This window comes from Stegostoma tigrinum, chromosome 34 (assembly GCF_030684315.1).
Source record: "Stegostoma tigrinum isolate sSteTig4 chromosome 34, sSteTig4.hap1, whole genome shotgun sequence".
Taxonomy (NCBI): Eukaryota; Metazoa; Chordata; class Chondrichthyes; order Orectolobiformes; family Stegostomatidae; genus Stegostoma; species Stegostoma tigrinum.
Genome location: NC_081387.1, coordinates 19600827 through 19616031, shown reverse-complemented (window position 1 = coordinate 19616031; position 15205 = coordinate 19600827).

The window sequence follows — 15205 nt, the reverse complement described above, 5'->3', positions numbered from 1 at the left end:
GATCTTTGACAAATTTTATGACTAAAGTGTATTTTTCTGGGGAGAAGTACCTCTTATTTGTGGGATCTTAGTCTGCCCAATTTTGCTAACAGCTCACGTAATATTATTTCAGTGACTGCATTTCGAAATGTACCTGATTGGCGGTAAAGGGCCTTTTGATTTCATGATGCTACGAACAGCGCCCTATCAATGCTCAGCCCTCTTCCTCAGTAACTCCCCAGTTATTAGTGCTAAGGGATGTCAGTGCGGTGATCATGACTGTAAAACTCTTCACAATCAAGTTCAACTCCCCCAGTATGGACATATCTATCTGTGGTCATTGAGTACCAGCGCACTTCCCACCCAAATCCCTTTCACGACCCGCCTCAGTCTAAATACTGATGTGTGTCTCGATGTGGTTGTCATTGAGAGGAGGAGCCAGAGACAGACAGCAGCATCTAAAAGAGCAGGTGAGGGAAAGACCTAGAGGCAACAATGCTTGCAACATGCAGTCCAATGCAGTCAAATATAGTCCAGCCCAACTGAGTCAAGTTGAGTCCAATTAAGTCAAATTGAGCCCAGTCTAGTCCAATCTAATCTAATCTAATCCAGTCTAATCTAATCCAGTCCAGTCTAATCTAATCCAGTCCAGTCTAATCTAGTCCAGTCCAGTCTAATCTAGTCCAGTTCAGTCTAATCTAGTCCAGTCCAAGCTAATCTAATCCAGTCCGAGCTAATCTAATCCAGCCCAGTCTTATCTAGTCCAGTCCAGTCTTATCTAGTCCAGTCCAGTCTAATCTAGTCCAGCCCTGTCCAGTCCAGTGATGTCAAGTCCAGTCCAGTCCAGTCTACTCCAGCCCAGTCAAATGCATTTCAGCTGATCTCTCACTGGAGCAGTGTTCTGGTGACCATATAATGAAGAGCAGTAAAGAAGACAGTTGTGTAAACAGGATGGGGAAAGGATTGAGTGAGGGCAGGGTGTGATAAATGAGAGAGAGAGAGACAACAATGCATTAGATCAAGGTGATTAAGGGAAACGTTACTCAGAGTGTGTCAGGAAAGGACAGAGTGGTACAAGAATGCACCAGCCAATAAGCCTGAGGGTATGAAAATAGTAAAAGGACAGAAACACTCTACATGTATGCACGCCACATTCCCAATCAGGCAGGTGAACTGATTGTACAAATGGAAATAAACTGATATGATTATTGGTAAAGAAATGTGACTACAAAGGTGGCAAATGCAGGGGTCTGAATGTTGGCTGAAGTCTCTTCTGCACTCTCTCCAATAATTCACATCCTTCCTACAGTGTAACACCTAGAGCTGTACACACTATTCCAGCTGAGGTCTAACTAGTGCCCCATACAAATTCTGAAAACCCTTGCTGCTTTTCTACTCCATGACCTCTTAAGGAATTCCAGGAGACCGGACGCGTAATTACCATGCTCTCGACCTGTCTTGCCACGTTTAATGACATTATGCATCTCAGGTCTCTCTGCTCCTGACATCTGTATGATCTCTCAATGTTCTCGTTCCCAAAATGAATTAACTTACATTTCATTCTGAGCTTTATCTACCACACAACCACCTACTCCATCAACTTGTCAACATCTTTTAAATTCTGCACTGTCTTTCTCACATTTTACAATGCTTCCGAATCATCCAAACTTTGAAATTGTCCCCTGCATACCAAGACCTAGATCATTATTGTAAAAAAGAATGAAAAGCAAGGGTACCAATGGTAACTCTTGTGGAACTGCAAAGAACAAAGGGCAGCCTAAAATAATTAACTCTGTTTCCATCACTCAATTAATTTTGCATTATTGTTGCTACTGTCCTTTTGGTTCTATGAACAATAAGGTTTCGCACAAGTCTGTTGCATGGCACTGCAATGAATGCCTTCTGGAAGTCTACATACACCACATCCACCACATTACCCCAACTGACACTTTTATTTCCCTCTTCAAAACTTCCAGCAAGCCAGTTAAGCAAGATTTCTCCCTGAGGAAATTCAAGCTTGCTCTCGCTAATATTTACCCATGTGACTACTTATTCTATCCCTAATTATTGTCACTAGAAGTTTCCCAACCAGCAAAGTGAAACTGACTGGTCTGTAATTGCTGAGCTTATCCTTAAAGCCTTGTTTTTTGGAACAGGGGAAACGTCTGCAATTTCCTGCTCTCTTGGCACCATTCCTGAGTCCAGGGAGGCTGAAAGATTGTGGCCAGTGACCCTACAGTTTCTGTTCCCCTTTATTGCAAGAGGTGTTGAGTACAGGGGTTACAATGTCTCACTGTCATCGTATTGAGCCTTGGTAAGAGCACACCTAGTCGACTGTGTCCAATTCCTTACTCAGAGAAGGAACGCAGTGGAGATGCTGGGATTGTCTATGAGGAAAGATTGGGGAGACTGGACTTACATTCTCTAGAGTTTCGAGGAACAAAAAGTGATCTCATTGAAGCAAACAAAACTTTTACAGGGCTCTGCAGAGTGAATGCAGGAAGCATGCTTCCCTGGACTGGCTTACCTAAAACCAAGGCAGTCTCAGAATTAGGGACTGGCCATTTACAGCTGAAATGAGGAGGGTTTCTTGACTCGCACAATGGTAAATCATCAGAATCCTCAGATTGTGGTTTTTGGTGGTCAGTCATCTCAACTCTGGGACGTCTCAGCAGGAGTTCCTCAGGGTAGTGTCTGAGGCCCAAACATATTCAGCTGTTTCATCAATGACTTCCTTTCCATCATAAGGCCTGAAGTGGGGACGTTCACAGATAATTGCACAATGTTCAGCACCATTCATGACTCCTAAGATATGAAGCAATCCATGACCATTTGCAGCAAAATCTGGAAAATACCCAGGCTTAGACTGACAGATGACAAGTAACATTCGTGCCACACAAATGCTAGGCAATGACCAACTCAAACAAGAGAAAATCTAACCATTGCCCCTTGACATTAAGTGGTGTCACCATCACCAAATTCCTCTGTTGTCAACATCCTTGGGATTATCATTGAGCAGAAACTGAACTGAACTCATCGTGTGGCTACAACTGCAGTCAGAAGTTAGGAATACTGCAGTGAGTAACTCACCTCCTGATTCTCCAAAGCCTGTCCACTATCTATCTACAAGGCACAAGTCAGGAATATTCCTCACTGGACAGGGTGAGTGCAGTTCCAAAAACACTCTAGAAGGTTGACTCTATCCAGGACAAAGCAGCATCATATCCACAAATATTCATTCCATTCATCACTGACGCACAGCAGCAGCAGTGTGTACTTTCTACAAGATGTGTTGCAGAAAATTTCTAATGTTTCTGAGACTGCAACTTCTAAATCCATGACCGCTACCATCTAGAAGGACAAGAACAGCAGATACATGGGGACACCTGCAAGTTCCCTTCCAAGACACTCACCATGCTAATCTGAATACATATCACTGTTCGTTCAGTATTGCTGAGTCAAACTCCTTCATATCTCTCCCTAATAGCAGTCAGCTCACAATACAGAAACTGCACCCAGCTCAGAATATAGAGAACCCACAGCCAGCTCCTAATACAGTCAGTTCTGCTATAACACTTGTTCCATCAACGCAAATTGTCTGTAACGTGATTGACAAATGGGGGAACACTATTTCTAAAACATGGACTTGTGTTGGCTATAATGTGATTCCATCGGTGTGTGGAGGAATGTGTTGATATCATATGCTCATTTCACAGGCTTTTGTTGTGAATTCTACAATGTTAGCACCAAAACAGGCCCTGCACTGGTGTCACATGATCATTTCATTATGTCCTGAACATACAGTGCAGCCTCCTCCCCCATGAAATCATCTTGACATCTTTTTCAAGGTAATGTATTAAATTTTCTTTTATTTCATTATTAGGTATGAATTAAACACTTATTCAAAATTGTGCAGTCCTTCGTGTTAGGTTTTTGGGTGCTTTTTGAGGGATTTTGTACAATATTTTTTGGGGGTCTGCCCCTAACCCTGCTTTTCCCATTGGCCCCGTTATTTCTATAGCATGATTTTCTGGAACACAACTGTCCCATTACAGCAGAATAGAAAGTAGAGACTGTACTCACAACTGCATTTAGCTCATAATCCAGAAATTGCACTCAGAACATAACGCACCGGCTGCACCCAGCTCCTAATACAGAAACTGCATCCATTTGTCATACAAAGACTGCATTCAGAATATCATACAAAGGCTGCACCCAGTTCAAACACAAAACCTGCACCATTCTCATAAAACAGGGATTACACCAAGGTCACAATGCAAAATCCACACCCAGATCATTATAGAGAATGTACCGAGCTTTTCAGACAGATAATCCACCTGGCTCACAATCCTAGACACTCTCAGCTTGTATCACAGACACTTATTTTGCAACTCAAAAGATCTTCGCCAGAGTATAACACACAGGACTGCACCCAGCTTGCAACACGAAGATTTCCACTTTTGCGCAGGTGAGGAGTCCAGTTCATACCATTGTGTCTGATCTGGATCATAATAAAGCAGATTGTATTTGGTTCAGTAAATTAGTAGCTGCAAGCAGATCACACAAAAAAGGTATCACAAGAATCTGTAACCAAAGCTTTGCACAGCCAACCTTCACAGAGCTCACGGCAGAATTCTGTCACAGAGCTTGCAGCAGCCACAAGGGCCAGATTTCCTGGAAAAGCACAGCAGGTCAGACAGCCTCAGAACAGCAGGTAAGTCAATGCTTTGGATGCTGCCTGATCTGCTGTGTTTTTTCAGCATCTGCAGTCCTTGCTGTCTCCAGGGCCAGATTTCCTGTTGGCTCAGCGCCTTGGTAGGAAACGTGAGGAAGCGATAACATATTCTCCAGTGAAGATCTCTGTCCCGCAGGCTTCCATAAGTGGGATTGGACATCACAGGGAACAGATGATTAATGCTGATTACCAAAATGCTATATCAACACAGACAGACCGGGCCAGACAGTGTACAATAGGATTTATAGGACACACAGTCAAAAGTCTATTTAGTATTCAGAGAAATCTAAGTATTGAGCCTATTCAAACACACTGCAGCTGAATCTATTTACCCATAGAGTGTCTACAATGACTTGAAGACAGCAAGGACTGAACATGCTGGAAGCCAGAGTTAATAAATGTGGAGCTGGAAAAGTATAGCATGTTTTGGCCAAAAACATTGACTTTCCTGCTCCTCTAATGTCGTCTGACCTGCTGTGATTTTGCAGCTTCACGCCTGTTGAGTCTCTACAACAACTGCAAACGAATAATCACTCACCAAACAATCTATTTAAACACTGTCGTCAGGTACATTTACTCAGAATCTTAGCAAATTGTGGCTAGCTGCCCATGCAATCAGCAAACAGAGTTGATTTAAACTACAGCAGGCAATCATTCCGAACTTCAGCAAACTCACTATTCTCTCAGTAGACAGTATCTGCTTAAGTAGTGCACTACAGCAAAGTTTATCAACTCAGCAAACTTGAGGCTATGTGAAACACAGCAAACAGAACATATGACTGAAACTACAGCATTGTCTCTCAATAAAAGTAGAAATATCTCTCCAGCAAAGGCAGCACATGATTACCTAATGCAAATTGTGTGCTGTGTAAAAGACTAATTACATTTTTTTGATTAAATAAAACCATTTCCAATCAGCATGGTCCTCATGTGTCATTAACAAATCCCAGCCATTTGGACCAGTACTTGTGGAGCTAAGTTTACAATGAGATGTGGCAGTATGACCAGGCACAGTGTTGCGGGGCCTGCCTCGTCAGAGACTGTGATCAGATGGGGTTGGGGAGGTTGGAATGGGGGTGCAGGGAGAGTGATGTGATGTGTTATGGCTACCCAGGATTGGTCCCAATTAGGTCAAATGAATTACCCCGTTGAGTTCTATCATAAAAAACTGCTCAGAATTTTCCAAATGTTATGGGAGGTCCCTGACACATTTGTAAACTGTTAAGAATTTTTTAAAAATTCATTCGTGGGGCTTGGGTGTCACTGGCTGTGCCAGCTTTGTTGCTCTTCCCCCTAATTGCCCCTTGAGAAGGTTATAATGAGCTGCCTTCTTTAACCGCTGCAGTCCTCCTGCTGTACGTAGACCCCCAATGCCCTTAGGGAGGGAATTCCAGGATTTTGACCCAGCGACAGTGAAGGATAAGCGATGTATTTCCAAGTCAGGATGGTGAGAGGCTTGGAGGGGAACTTGCTGGGGATGTTGTTACCTAGGTATCTGCTGCCCTCCTAGATGGTAGTGGTTGAGGGTTTGGGAGGTGCTGTCTAAAAATTTCTTGGTGAATTTCCACAGTACTTCTTGCAGATAATACACACTGCTGTAACGACTGACCGTCAGTGGTGGAGGGAGGGGAGGCTTGTGGATGCGGTGCCAGTCAAGCGGGCTGCTTTGTCCTAGATGGTGTCAAGCTTCTTGAATGTTGTTGGAGCTTCCCCCATTCCGGGCAAGTGGGGACTATCCCACCACACGCCTGGCTTGTGCCTTGTAGGTGGTGGACAGTATTTGGGGAGTGAGGAATTGAGTTACTTGCTGCAGGATTCCCAGCCTCTGACCTGCTGTTACAGCCACTACATTTATATGACTCGTCCAGTTGAGCATCGGATCAATGGGAACACCCAAGGGGAAGAGAGTGGGGGAATTCAACAGGATACCCCCCCAACACTGGTGTCAAAGTCTGGCTGATGTTTGGCTTCCGGGGTGAGGAAGGTGGCAGGACAAACTATTGAGACAGCTTGAACTTAACCACCCAGCTACCCCCCTGAGGAGCAACTACTTATGGCCACAGGCAACCACAGCAGAAGCTCCTGGCTGTTGTGGCCGGGATTTATTTTTAGACTTTGAAAAAAATCTTCAGTGGGCACTTCCGGAGAATTCCCATCAGTCCTTCTGCCTCTGTTGCCCACCTTTAATTGGAAGAATTCCTGAAACAGTCCACTACCAGCATTCCACCATTGACCAGAAACGTAACTCGGCCAGTGATGGAATCATAGAGTTGTACAGTACAGAAAGAGACCCTTTAGTCTGACTTGTCCACGCCGACGAGGTATCCTAAATTGATCTAGATCCATTTGCCTGCATTTGGTTCATATTCCTCTAAATCTTTCCTATGCATGTACCTATCCAGATGCCTTTTAAATATTGTTAATGTACCATCCTCCACTACTTCCCCTGGCAGTTTATTTCATACATGCACAATCCTTTGCATGAAAAATTTGCTCCTTAGCTCCCTTTTATATCTTTCCCCTCTCACCTTAAACCCACACCCTCCCGGTTCCTGGGAGAAAGACCTTGACTATTCACCTTATCCGTGCCCTTCATGATTTTATAAACCTCTATAAGGTCATCTCCTAGCCTTCGACACTCCAGGGAAAATATCCCCAGCCTATTCAGCCTCTCCCTGTAGCTCAAACCCTCCAACCCCGACAACATCCTCGTAAATCTTTTCTGAACTCTTTCAAGTTTCACAACATCATTCCTGTAGCAGGGAGACCAGAATTGAGCACAGTATTCCACAATTGGCCCTAAGCAATGTCCTGTACACCCGCAACACGACACTGTGACTACAAGAGCTGGAGGCTGGGATTTTGTTTACAACAAGTAACACCCCAGGGACAGGCCACCATCTAAGAGGCACAATTCGGGATTGTGATGGTATATCCCCGCAACATGCCTGGATGGGTGCAGCTCCAACAACACTCAAGAAATTGCACGCCATGGCGGTTCTACCGAGTGGCTGAGTCAAAATCCTGGACTTCTCTACCTAACAGCACCGCGAGGGTGTCCCACAGCGGTTCAAGAAGGCAGCTCAGCGGAAAACTTTCTCCCGTCAGGGCAAGTAGGGACGTACTCCCAATACTGGACCAGCCAGGGAAGCCCACATTCCATGTAAAGCTAAGAAATGGCTACAGCGCGAAAGAGATGGGATCAGGGCCGCAGTTCCGAGAGCTGGGATAGAGGCGTTCGGTTGGGAAGGAAATTATTTAGTTTGCTGTGTCACTATCTAGAATCAGTGCCCCATTAGTGTGTGCCCCCACGATTCAAAGTCTTGTGATCAAATCTCTGAGGTATGGCTAATGCCTCGGAATGTACTCTGTCCCATTGCCGAAAAGTCCCACCCCTGAATCAGTCAAACTATAAGGTGGAATGTGTAAATTTGCACCTCTCGAGTTGCGTGAGTCACTCCGGGCTTTCCCCTGGGTTTGTTGGAAACGGGGTGGGGTCTAACATAGGTACGCGGGCCCATTGGAGACGCGCTGCCAGGGGGAGGGGTCAGGCCGTGAGGACGTGCGCTACACGGGGGAGAAGTGAAACCTTGAAGCGAACCTCCCGGACTGGATCTGTGACTTCGAACAACCTGGCTTCTCTCTGCTTGTTATCGCCCTGGCAACTCAGTTTGTACACAAGCCGCGCCTTCATGTCATCAATCCCCCGTGCTGTACCATTGGATCCAATCTGTGAACTTCGGTTTCTTCATCCGCTGTCTCGATCCGCTCCCGGACCCCAGACCGCTCTCCAAGGCAAACCCCACCTTTTCATTCTCTCTCTCTCCCTCTCCCCCGTCACATCCACCCCGTAATGCCTCAGCACGAAAATGTGCTTGAATTTATATAGCGCCTGCAGCGCTTTACAGTAGGAAAATTTTGATGCGAGGTCACAATAAGTGATATTAGGGCCGATGATTTTAATAATGGCTTCATTAAAAAAAATGCACAACATCTTTGTTTCTGAGTTCCAGCATCCGCAGTTTCTGTCTTTTTTCAATGCATCCAGTTTCATTTAAAAAGTGCCAAATGCAAATTAAGAAATGAACACCATCGGTGTTTGCTTCCTTATTTACTGCACTGTCTGTAGCAAAGAAAATTAATTTTGTGGAGACATTTTATAAAATTCCAATTGTGGGGAGTTACAGACTATCATCCCTGAACGGTTAGGTAACCTCAGATTACATGCAGCGAGCAGCAATTATGAAGGCAAATGTCGCGTTAGACTTTGTCACAAGAGTAGAGGAAGAAGGTAGCCTTGCTACAGTAGTACAGACGCTTCATTCGGCTTCACAGTCAGGTGAAGTTGTGGTCTCCATGTTTGAGGAAGGCTCTGTTCCCCCCCCGCCCCCTCACCCCACTCCGCTTATCTAAGGAAAGACATACTAGCATTGGAAGCAGTCCAGAGAAGGTTCGCTAGGTCCCTCCCATGTCTGGAGGGATTTTCCCATGAGGAGACTAGCTCGAGTCTATACTCATTGAAGTTCAGGGAAAATGAGAGGTGACTTCATTAAGCTTAGGGAGCGGATGCTTGTTTCCCCTTGTGCGAAGACTCCAGGGTATGAGGGCATAATCTCAGTGGTTGCCCACTTAAGACAGCAGTCAGGAAGAATTTCCTCCTGAATGGGTGCAGTTCCAACGCCCAAGAAACTCAACACCATCCAGGACAGCGCAGCCCTGCTTGATCGGCACCACATCCACAAAGATCCACTATGCCCACCACCAGCACTCTGTCACTGCGGTGGATACTATCTACATGATGACCTACAGATGTTCACTGAGGATCTTAAGAGAGCTGCAAAAATATGGGGACACCATTCCCTGCAAATTCCTCCGCAAGTAACTCAACACACTGACTTGGAAGTATATCACCATTCCTTCAATGTCACTGGGTCAAAATCCTGGAATGTCCTTTCTTAATAGCACTGTGGGTCTGTCCAGAGCAAAAGGACTGCAGCAGTGCTGGAAACCAGTTCACCGTAACTTTCTCAAGGTTAGGGATGATCCATAAATATTGGCCAAGCCATCAATACTTCCATCCCATGAATGAATGAATAAATAAAATGTTGGTGGGTATTGAATCCTTTACCATAGATGGTTGATGAGACTAGGGGTCATTAAGATTGCCAAGACAGAGATGAACAGCATTTCAATCAATAGGGCTATGGGGAAAGTGGAGTTGAGAATTATTATAAACACAATCTCATTTAATGGCAGAGAAGACTCCATGGGCCAAATAGCCTATTTCTGCTCCTACATCTTATGATCTTGTGATATATACATATACTGCAGGCAGTTTAGCAAGAGTCAATCCTGGAATGAGGGAGCTGGTGAGCTCTTTGGAGTTTAGAAAAATGATTCCAGCCAATGGTAATAAAAATCCAGCCACACCTCAGAGTGAATCCAAGATAACAAAGTGTGGAGCTGGATGAACACAGCAGGCCAGGCAGCATCTCAGGAGGACAAAAGCTGACGTTTCGGGCCTAGACCCTTCATCAGAGAGGGGGATGGGGAGAGGGTTCTGGAATAAATAGGGAGAGGGGGGAGGTGGACCAAAAATGGAGAGAAAAGAAGATAGGTGGAGAGGAGAGTATAGGTGGGGAGGTAGGGAGGGGATAGGTCAGTCCAGGGAAGACAGACAGGTCAAGGAAGTGGGATGAGGTTAGTAGGTAGTAAATGGAGGTGCGGCTTGAGGTGGGAGGAAGGGATGGGTGAGAGGAAGAACAGGTTAGGGAGGCAGAGACAGGCTGGGCTGGTTTTGGGATGCAGTGGGGGGAAGGGGTAATCTGGGCTGGTTGTGTGATGCAGTGGGGGGAGGGGATGAACTGGGCTGGTTTTGGGATGTGGTGGGGGGAAGGGATTTTGAAGCTGGTGAAGTCCACATTGATACCATTGGGCTGCAGCGTTCCCAAGCGGAATATGAGTTGCTGTTCCTGCAACCTTCGGGTGGCATCCTTGTGGCACTGCAGGAGGCCCATGATGGTCATGTCGTCTGAAGAATGGGAGGGGGAGTGGAAATGGTTCGTGACTGGCAGGTACAGTTGTTTATTGTGAACTGAGCGGAGGTGTTGTGCAAAGCGGTCCCCAAGCCTCCGCTTGATTTCCTCAATGTAGAGGTAGCCACACCGGGCAACCTCTCCACCCCTCTCACCCACTCCAACCTCTCCCCCGCAGAACAGGCAGCCCTCCGATCCCTCCGCTCCAACCCCAACCTCACCATCAAACCTGCAGACAAGGGTGGCACAGTGGTAGTATGGCGCACTGACCTCTATGTTGGTGAGGCCAAACGCCAACTCTCCGACACCTTCTCCTACCGCCCCCTTGATCATGACCCCACCCCTGAGCACCAAACCATCATTTCCAACACAATCCATGACCTCATCACCTCAGGGGACCTCCCACCCACAGCCCCCAACCTTATTGTTCCCCAACCCCTCACGGCCCGTTTCTATCTCCTTCCCAAAATCCACAAACTTGCCTGCCCTGGTCGACCCATTGTCTCAGCCTGTTCCTGCCCCACCGAACTCATCTCCACCTATCTGGACTCCATTTTCTCCCCTTTAGCCCAGGAACTCCCTACCTATGTCCGTGACACCACCCACGCCCTCCACCTCCTCCAGGACTTCCAATTTCCTGGCCCCCAACACCTCATTTTCACCATGGACACCCAGTCCGTATAAACCTGTATTCCTCATGCAGATGGCCTCAAGGCCCTTCGCTTCTTCCTGTCCCGCAGGCCCGACCAGTCCCCCTCCACCGACACCCTCATCTGTCTAGCCGAACTCGTCCTCACACTCAACAACTTCTCTTTCGATTCCTCCCACTTCCTACAGACCAAGGAGGTGGCCATGAGCACCCGCATGGGCCCCAGCTATGCCTGCCTCTTTGTAGGTTATGTGGAACAGTCCCTCTTCCGCACAGACACAGGCCCCAAACCCCACCTCTTCCTCCGTTACATTGATGACTGTATCGGCGCCGCCTCTTGCTCCCCAGAGGAACTCGAACAGTTCATCCACTTCACCAACACCTTTCACCCCAACCTCAAGTTCACCTGGGCCATCTCCAGCACATCCCTCACCTTCCTGGACCTCTCAGTCTCCATCTCAGGCAACCAGCTAGTAACTGATGTCTATTTCAAGCCCACCGACTCCCACAGCTACCTAGAATACACCTCCTCCCACCCACACTCCTGCAAAAATTCCATCCCCTATTCCCAATTCCTCCGCCTCCGCCGCATCTGCTCCCAGGATGAGGCATTCCACTCCCGCACATCCCAGATGTCCAAGTTCTTCAAGGACAGCAAGATTCCCCCCACAGTGGTTGAGAACACCCTTGACCGCGTCTCCCGCAATTCCCGCAACACATCCCTCACACCCCGCCCCCGCCACAACCGCCCAAAGAGGATCCCCCTCGTTCTCACACACCACCCCACCAACCTCCGGATACAACACATCATCCTCCGACACTTTCGCCATCTACAATCCGACCCAACCACCCAAGACATTTTTCCATCCTTGTCTGCCTTCCAGAGAGACCACTCTCTCTGTGACTCCCTTCTTCGCTCCACACTGCCCTCCAACCCCACCACAGCCGGTACCTTCCCCTGCAACCGCAGGAAGTGCTACACTTGCCCCCACACCTCCTCCCTCACCCCCATCCCAGGCCCCAAGATGACTTTCCACATTAAGCAGATGTTCACCTGCACATCTGCCAATGTGGTATACAGTATCCATTGTACCCGGTGTGGCTTCCTCTACATTGGGGAAATCAAGCGGAGGCTTGGGGACCGCTTTGCAAAACACCTCCGCTCAGTTTGCAATAAACAACTGCACCTCCCAGTGGCGAACTATTTTAACTCCCCCTCCCATTCTTCAGACGACATGTCCATCATGGGCCTCCTGCAGTGCCACAAGGATGCCACCTGAAGGTTGCAGGACCTCATATTGCAGCAACTCATATTCCGCTTGGGAACGCTGCAGCCTAATGGTATCAATGTGGATTTCACCAGGTTCAAAATCTCCCCTTCCCCCACCGTATCCCTAAACCAGCCCAGCCTGTCTCTGCCTCCCTAACCTGTTCTTCCTCTCACCCATCCCTTCCTCCCACCTCAAGCCACACCTCAATTTCCTACCTACTAACCTCATCCCATCTCCTTGACCTGTCCGTCTTCCCTGGACTGACCTATCCCCTCCCTACCTCCCCACCTATACTCTTCTCTCCACCTATCTTCTTTTCTCTCCATCTTCGGTCCGCCTCCCCCTCTCTCCCTATTTATTCCAGAATCCTCACCCCATCCCCCTCTCTGATGAAGGGTCTAGGCCCGAAACATCAGCTTTTGTCCTCCTGAGATGCTGCTTGGCCTGCTGTGTTCATCCAGCTCCAAACTTCGTTATCTTGGATTCTCCAGCACCTGCAGTTCCCATTATCTCAGAGTGAATCCAGGCTTGATAGACCATAAATTTTAATTTTTCTTTTACCATGGTTGTCAGTTCCTAAGCATATTCACAAGACACAATCAATGTTCTTTTAATAAAAGAACATAAAAGTTTAATGCACACAAAAGAAAAATGCAAACTGCACAAGGACTGTGTGAAATGGTCTAATTGCAAATGAGAAGGAATGATTCAACGATTTTACCTCCACAACAACCTTACAGATACTCAAACCTCACTGAAGGGCTGCCCCTGCCTCTACACTAAAACTCTTCGTTCAGGTATCATTGTTGTAATTAATTTTTTTTCAGCTAAGTTCTGAATTCATTTGCTTCTATTTTATCTGATCAATGTCTCTTCTTGGGACCTAAACAATTTACTAACTTAGCTTACTTACTACTTAACATATGGTCCCTAAATGTGTGTCTTCAGCAGTGTTGAAAGATGTCTTCCTCTCTGACACCTCAACAGTTTTCTGTTTCTGAAGCTTTTCTCTTGCTGATTTCTCAGCCACCTTGTGACTTCTTTTCAGCCCAGAGTCTACTGTCAATAACAGTTCACCTGTTGATAGAGACCTCTTGTACCTGGATAAATCTGTACAATGATTTCTTTTAAACTGTTCTGATTTTCCACGTTACTGGATTCCTGTCTTTAGGAGATAGCAATTTTTAAAAACTCACTTCATTTTTCTAATGTACTGAACTGCTCACCTCAAGTGTTTAAGGACTTCATTAGAATGCATGCAAACAAAGCATGCCAGCATCATTCACAGAACTAATCTCAAGTGAATATGAAAACCACAATAACAAGGTGTGGAGCTCGATGAACACAGCAGGCTAAGCAGCATCTTAGGAGCACAAAAGCAGATGTTTTGGGCCTACACCCTTCATCAGATGAAGGGTCTCGGCCCGAAACGTCAGCTTTTGGGCTGCTAAGACGCTGCTTGGCCTGCTGTGGTCATCCAGCTCCACACTTTGTTATCTCAGATTCTCCAGCACCTGCAGTTCCCATTATCACTGATACAATTTTAACCTCACTGCGAAGCCTCTTCCAGGGATGCCTGACCTGAAGAAGTTGCCCTCCTCCCTCTGGACCAACCTCAGGGAATCTCTCTCCCACTGCAATTCTCTTGAATCTGCTTCCCTGGCCTGTTCTTACTCTCGCCCATCCCTTCCTCCCACCTCAAGCCGCATCCCCATTTCCTACCTACTACCTCATCCCGCCTCCTTGACCTGTCCGTCTTCCCTGGACTGACCTATCCCCTCCCTAACTCCCCGCCTATACTCTCCTCTCCACCTATCTTCTTTTCTCTTCATCTTTGGTCTGCCTCCCCCTCTCTCCCTCATTATTCCAGAACCCTCACCCCATCCCCCTCTCTGATGAAGGGTCTAGGCCCGAAACATCAGCTTTTGTCCTCCTGAAATGCTGCTTGGCCTGCTGTGTTCATTCAGCTCCATATTTTGTTATTTTGGATTCTCCAACATCTGCAGTTCCCATTATCACTGATGCAGTATAGAATTATAACTACAGTTTAAAACACTAACTCTTAGACAATAATATACCATGAACCTTCATTACTGACGTGATCTCATCAAAACATTCAAAATTTTGATAGGACTTGACAAGATTGACATTGAGAGGTTGTTTCCACTGACTGGGGAATTTAAACCATGGGGACACAGTGTTGGGATAAGGGGACAATCAATTCAAACAGAGAAGAGAAGAACTATCAAAGGTTGTGAATCTTTGGAATTCTCTACTCTATCTGATTGTGGATTGTTCTGTGTTGAACAGATTTGAGGCTGAGCTAATCAGATTTTTGGTCTCCCAGGGAAATGGGGAGTGGGTAGGAAAATGAGTTGAAACTGAATATTAGCCAGGATTGTGTCAAGCAGCGCAGAAGTCTCAATGAGCTAAAAAGCCTATGCCTCTCTGATTTTGTACATTCTTCTGTTCAGTCTGGGCCTGAGCAATGCACTAACTCAGAGCCAGAACAAGAGCACAATCATTATGATAATTG